Here is a 6,326-nt window from a genome sequence, read left to right on the forward strand (position 1 = left end):
TTGGGGTCCGCTTGCAGAGATAACCCCTGGTCACCTCTTCGTTCTTTAATTTTATGTGTTACATGTATATAATTAGTGTAATGCATTGATCTATATAGTGTCTGCAGGACCTTAGGTCACATGACTAATGTTTCTACTGTTATGGTATGCTAAAGGACCTTCCAGGTCACGTGAGTAGTCACATGTTCTACCATAATCCTTTGTGTAAAGGACTGACAGTTGGGATGAACCAATCAGCTCAAGGCCAGCCCCTGCCCATATAAGAGAGCTGCCAGCCAATCCTCTTTCTCTTTTCTTTTATCTTGCGCATTTGCTCCTGAGCTGCAAAGCAAGCAGCATCTCTTGGGTTCCGGACTATCAGAGAGAGGAGATCCGTGAAACTTACAAGACAAAACCAGGCCTGAAGCCTAACAATCCCGCAACTTACTAACCGTGAGTTACTAAATCAAATCCCTGCTAAAGCTTGCGTGACTGCTGGACCTAAAACCAATCCTCTAAATCCAGCGGTACAGCGTAAATCAATCTGCAGAGCTTATACTCACAAGGTCCCAACCAACTGTCAGGATCCTCATAGACTGTACATCTGTAAAGACTTTTCCTGTTTTACCTCTGCATAAAATCTGCAGTAAAGTTTTCTACAGTTTTCTGAATCTCCAGTTGTGGACAATCATTTATTCCTCCCTATCGTTCTTGGGACGGGTGGCGATAGGACAAGTATATATTGAGGAGCCCCCACCCTGGCGTCACAACAGTTAAGGGTTAAACCAGCACCCTTTCATCACTGCACAGCTACACCCCATATACCATATACTTTAAAATTTAATTTTAATTTGTTTATCTGGTTTTAATTTTCTTTTTTCTCTTTTCGCATTTGAAAACCATCTTCTGAGTGATTGCTCTCCCTATATGCACTTTACCAAATTTTCTTGTCAACTTTTGCACTAGTAATATTTATTTAAACCATATATTTAGTGTCTTCACATCATGGTTCACATTTTGGTAGTATTTGACTATTATCCTATTATATATATCTATTACATGTTGGTTTTATTTATTCGATTATATATTATTTTATATCATTATTATATAATTTGTACTTATATTTATTTCTCTTGTCTTATTTTTATTATTGATTGTTGTTTTAATTTTTTTATTGTTTTATTTATTTTCATCTATAAATTTTAACTACATTTTTTTCACATTATCAATTTTTTCTTGTTTTCTTTATGCATCATTCACATATATAATTTTTATGTCCTTTTTTGTGTAATTTCACCTTTGTTCTTTATACCTTTCATTCTCACTTTTTCACACACACTCTTTTTCACTGTTGCCACATACTGTGCATGCTCACAATCAGTTAGCAGTGGTGGTTTTAGTGTTAGTTTCAGTTCTGTTAGTACATGCGCATGAACACTTTAGGCTCTCCTGGCTCCTTCTCTGTGCCTGCGTAGACACTTACTCTATTGTCCCGGTCACATGATCGCACGTAGCGATCATGTGATAAGCCACTTGAACACTAGCGCCAGCAGATTTAATTATATCATACATCAGAAAAAAAATTCTAAAAAGCAATCAGAAAGTCCCATCAAAACCAAAATAGTACAAAAAAAAATGGTACAAGTCATGGTTCAAAAAGTGTGCCATCAAACAGCCCCATAGACAAAAGAGTGATAAAGTTATAGTGATCAGAATACGGCAATTGTAAGCATAGTTATTTTTTTTTAAAGTAGCACAATAATACAAAAACTATGTAAATGTGGGTATTTGTCGTTATCGCATTGACCCACAGGAAAAAGATAAATGGGGAAATTTATCAAAACCTGTGTAGAGAAAGAGTGGTGCAGTTGCCAATAGCAACCAATCAGATCGCTTCTTTAATTTTTAAAGAGGCCTGTGAAAAATGAAAGATGAAATCTGATTGGTTGCTAGGGGCAACTGCCCCACTCTTCCCCTACACAGTTTTAATAAATCCCCCCAATGGTTCAGTATTATCGTAAAGTGCACTGCATAAAAAGTTTTTGTTTTTTTCAATTTCCCTCCACAAATAATGTTTTTTTTGGGGGGGTTTTACCATACATTTTATGATAAAATGAAAGGTGTCTTTGCAAAGAACAATTGTTCATGCAAAAAAAAAAAAAATAACAATCTCTCCTATGGCTCTGTGGATGGAAAAATAAGAGTTTTGTTTCTTAAAAGGTGAGGAGAAAAAAACGAAAATTGGCTGTGTGCTTAGTTTTTGTTTTTGTTTCTTTCTGTCTTGTTGAATTAATTGAGCTGTGAAAGTGCAGAATGACCTAACATACATAAACGTCTCCCTCGCCGTATTTTGTCACCATTAGATCATTTCCTTCTGTCTCATCTATTTTTAATTCCTTTTATTTCAGTTTTTGTGAGATGCCTGGTGTCCTCTGTGCCTACAAAACGTGTTCAGTCATTTCTTGGAAACATGATTAGTAATGAAGCTCTTGTTATTAATGCTATTATTGCCCTCTTTAGAAATATTGTCTCTTCTCGTGAAGATATATTCTACTAATGCCGGCGCATGTTTGGATGATGAATGCAGTAGGTAATTTGAGATCGTATGTTTTATTTAGAGCAACTACAGCCTAAGCAAGAGCGGACATGTGAGAACAAGGGGCTTCATTAAAATACGATAACTTCTCCCCAGCACACAGGGCTTCTTACCTCTTCTCTTCTTTGTGACATTTTATTGCAATTAAATGCATTATCTGTCCGTATAAGAACAAGGCTACTTCATATGTGAGGCACAATAATTCTGAAATAAAATATGTGTGGTTTCTTGTATTTACAGCCATATCGCCCATTACTGTAATAAAAAGGGAAGGGGGTATTTATAATACCAGTGCCTGACATGCTTTGAACAAACATTTTGCCACACTTCGTGCCTAGCTTGCCAAGTGGACAGAGCTTGGCATAAACTGAGACTGGCATAACATTTTCGACAATTTACATCTGTAAACTGTATCCGAAATTTACGCCAACTCCAAGCGGGTGTAGATTTCAGCGAGGGCACAGAGGCAGCCTCATGTGTGCATCTGCATAAATCCGGGGAGATTTCTTAAAGGACAAGTATCATGTAAAAAAAAAAACGTATCACCTATCCAAAGGATAGGGGATAAGTTTTTGTTTGCGGGAGGTCCGAGCACTGGGGCCCCCTGCGATATCCTGTTTAGAGCCCGGGCTCTCCTATAAAGCGGCGCATCACGAACCCTGCCCGAAGTGGGCTGCCAAGCCCCTCTATATAGTTCTATGGGAGAGCCGAAGATTGACGACCGACTCTCCCATAGAACTTTATGGAGGGGGAGTGGGTCCCCCTCTTCAGGCAGGGGTCGTAACGCACCGCTGTATAGGAGAACCCGGGCTCTAAACAGGAGATTGCGGGGGGCCCCAGCTCTCGGACCCCCCCCCCCCCCCCCCGCGATCTAAAACTTCTCCCCTATCCTTTGGATAGGGGATATGTTTTTTTTACATGATACTTGTCCTTTAAGACCGGCGTGTGAGATGCTGGTTCTTGTAATTCCCTTCTAAAATGTATAATATAGTATATAAAATGTAAAACAAGTAATAGGAACACAAGTGGTTAACTGGACATGACTGCATGAAGGTACTACCTACTAGTACTATACATATTTAAACTTATGAACTAGCAATTAATTTAACTATATAGTAACCAATAATGCTTTTTTATAGGTGACTGAGTGCATTTTACCACACTCTGTGCAGGTGTCCCAAGTCAGTGAGAATGGGTGCTCCACTGTCTCATATCAGATTTAAAGGCCAAAATAAGACTAACCTCCAAACCCAGTCATCGAACCACTTAAAGGGTTTATCCAATATAAGGTGACTTTAGTACTTACCTGGCAGACAGTAATGGAGATGCTTAGCAAGAATACATGCTTGTGTTGGTGATAAATGGCCATGTCTGGAGTCCATGGCTTGTTTGTGTGAACTGGATATTTCCTGTTTGTGTTCCTTCCCTCCAACTACAATCCCCAATAATCATTGTTTTGAGGTAGGAGGTGACTCCCACAAATCAACCACACAACCCATTGCAGCACAGCTAGGCTCCCTTTCATGCACACTGAGCTTAAAACTGCAATTCCCTGCAGCCCTGTGAAGGATTATCACCCTCACTCCAAGTGGTCGCTCTGCCCACTGAAGCACAGACACCCTCCCTTTCAACACCTGACTCGTAATGTAATGTCTTGGGCTGCAGTGCAACCTGGGAAAGGCCTGAGACAACATTCATATTGGCTGCTGCTAAAAATTAACATGGGGGAAAAAGATCACATAAAAGAAAACATTAAAATGAGACCAATGTGCAAAAAAGGATAGTTATACGACCTATCCAGAGCCCTTTCTAGAACAACCTTCACTGACAAAAATTACCCAATTAACTAATGAGAAGTGCCTAAAAGTTTACATTTTATAAGGGTCACTGTTTAAAACCACCATAACAAAATAAGTGCTCCAAGGAAAAAAATAATTAATAACAAACTTCACCACTTGTAGAGTAGCGGACGGTGAGTGGTTATATTTACCACCTAAAGTGCAGTTACACATTCCAAACGCTCACAAGTGCAATACGGTACAATAATATGACTCTGTGTAACTGCACTTTAGGTGGTAAATATAACCACTCACCGTCCGCTACTCTACAAGTGGTGAAGTTTGTTATTAATTATTTTTTTCCTCGGAGCACTTATTTTGTTGTGGTGGTTTTTAACAGTGACCCTTATAAAATGTAAGCTTTTAGGAACTTCTTCTCATTGGTTAATTGGATAATTTTGATTGGATGAGACGAGCCATCAAACACAGGTACGGACACAATATTAATAACTACACTAACTTACCAGCCTCTGCAGCACAGTCAAATAACAAAGTAAAACAACAAAACATGAATACCCATTTAAATGCAATTGGTTTACAGAGGAAGGGGACTCTGTGTAAGTCCATTGGCACCCCAAGATGCAGTTGCCATCCCTGTGATGTTATCCTGCTGTTAAATTGCAATGTCAGTGTAACTAAAACACCCAGGTCTGCTATTGACCTGAACCCATTGGACATAACCTAAGGAAAAGTATTTTAGGCCACCTGTCAGAAGCAAAGTCATAGGCATATTTTATGTAAGCAATGAAAGTACCACCTTGTGATATTTACTCTTGTAATAACAAGTAAAAATAAAAATCATGTTTTTTCTCTTACAAATACAAAATTGTTAATGAAAAAGAAATGTAAGAAATAAAAAAAAAGCTGATCTGCATAATTGGTATCCCAAGATTCATGACAACCGAAACTATAACAACAATTATCCCTCTACTTATCTCATAAAAGATCTAAACTTTTTTTTTTTGTCCCATCTTCCTAGAAAAAAGAAATGATGAGCATGTGTGGAAATGTCTTGTCTCCTTGTTCAATAACAGACTCCAGGAGTCCAGATTAACTGTGGGTAATATCAGTCATCCGGTATTTCTTCTTTCTCAGCAATGAAGCTCTATACTCATGGAATTTCACTAAATACACAGTGCTGAATACAACTGAAACAAAAAAAGATAACCAAAACAGGAACCCAATAAAAGTACATGTTAAGTTGGAAAGAGGGATATAATAGTGTATCACCAGCACTCATCATAATACCTCACTTGAGGTAGCTGCAAACGAGAAATCTCACCACCATCAAGGGTTGCTGACATGTCCATCCTTCCCTACACCAGCAGAGTATGAACTGGGAATACAGCTCTGCACTAGAAGGATAGAACAGTGGTCCAGAGGCGGCTCTAGACTTTTTGAGGCCTTAGGCGAAAATAAATCTGAGGCCCCCCAAGCACGATAAAAAAAAAAAAAAAAGTAAGCAGGCATTATTAAAATTAACTATATAAATTGCATATTTTAAGGCAAACTTTAATATATATCATAACCTCGCTATTCACAGCTCTTGAAATCTTATTTTTCTAATTCAATTATTCTACTATTCTACAAAATATCTATACACAAACATTGGGTATAGATTTAAAAAAAAATGTGTCTGACTACTCAGTTATTCTTGTTGGTGTCTCCTAAAACTGAAATAAAGTTGTCAACAGGGTATTCAAAGAACACTATAGAATCAGGAACACAAATGTGTATTCCTGACCCTATATTGGCACCATAGGCGTGCGCACAGGGTGTGCCGGGTGTGCACAGGCACACCCTAATCACCGCGGCCGCGGCCCGCTGCTGCAGGACTTTTTTTTTTTTGTTCTCACTACTAAACCCCAGCCCCGACAGTCACAATCATACATGATGGGGATGTAGTCCTGAGC

At 38.6% G+C, this 6,326-nt stretch overlaps 1 long non-coding RNA gene across 1 annotated transcript; it reads left to right on the plus strand.

The window, feature by feature from the left end:
• Nucleotides 1–243: 243 nt before the first annotated feature.
• On the plus strand, nucleotides 244–5,548 carry LOC130357639 (uncharacterized). Its single transcript, XR_008889205.1, has 3 exons — nucleotides 244–432; nucleotides 3,715–3,864; nucleotides 5,393–5,548. It is a non-coding gene; the product is annotated as an uncharacterized LOC130357639 (long non-coding RNA).
• The last annotated feature ends 778 nt before the right edge of the window (nucleotides 5,549–6,326 follow it).

The sequence above is a fragment of the Hyla sarda genome, chromosome 2, assembly GCF_029499605.1.
Source record: "Hyla sarda isolate aHylSar1 chromosome 2, aHylSar1.hap1, whole genome shotgun sequence".
Classification (NCBI taxonomy): Eukaryota; Metazoa; Chordata; class Amphibia; order Anura; family Hylidae; genus Hyla; species Hyla sarda.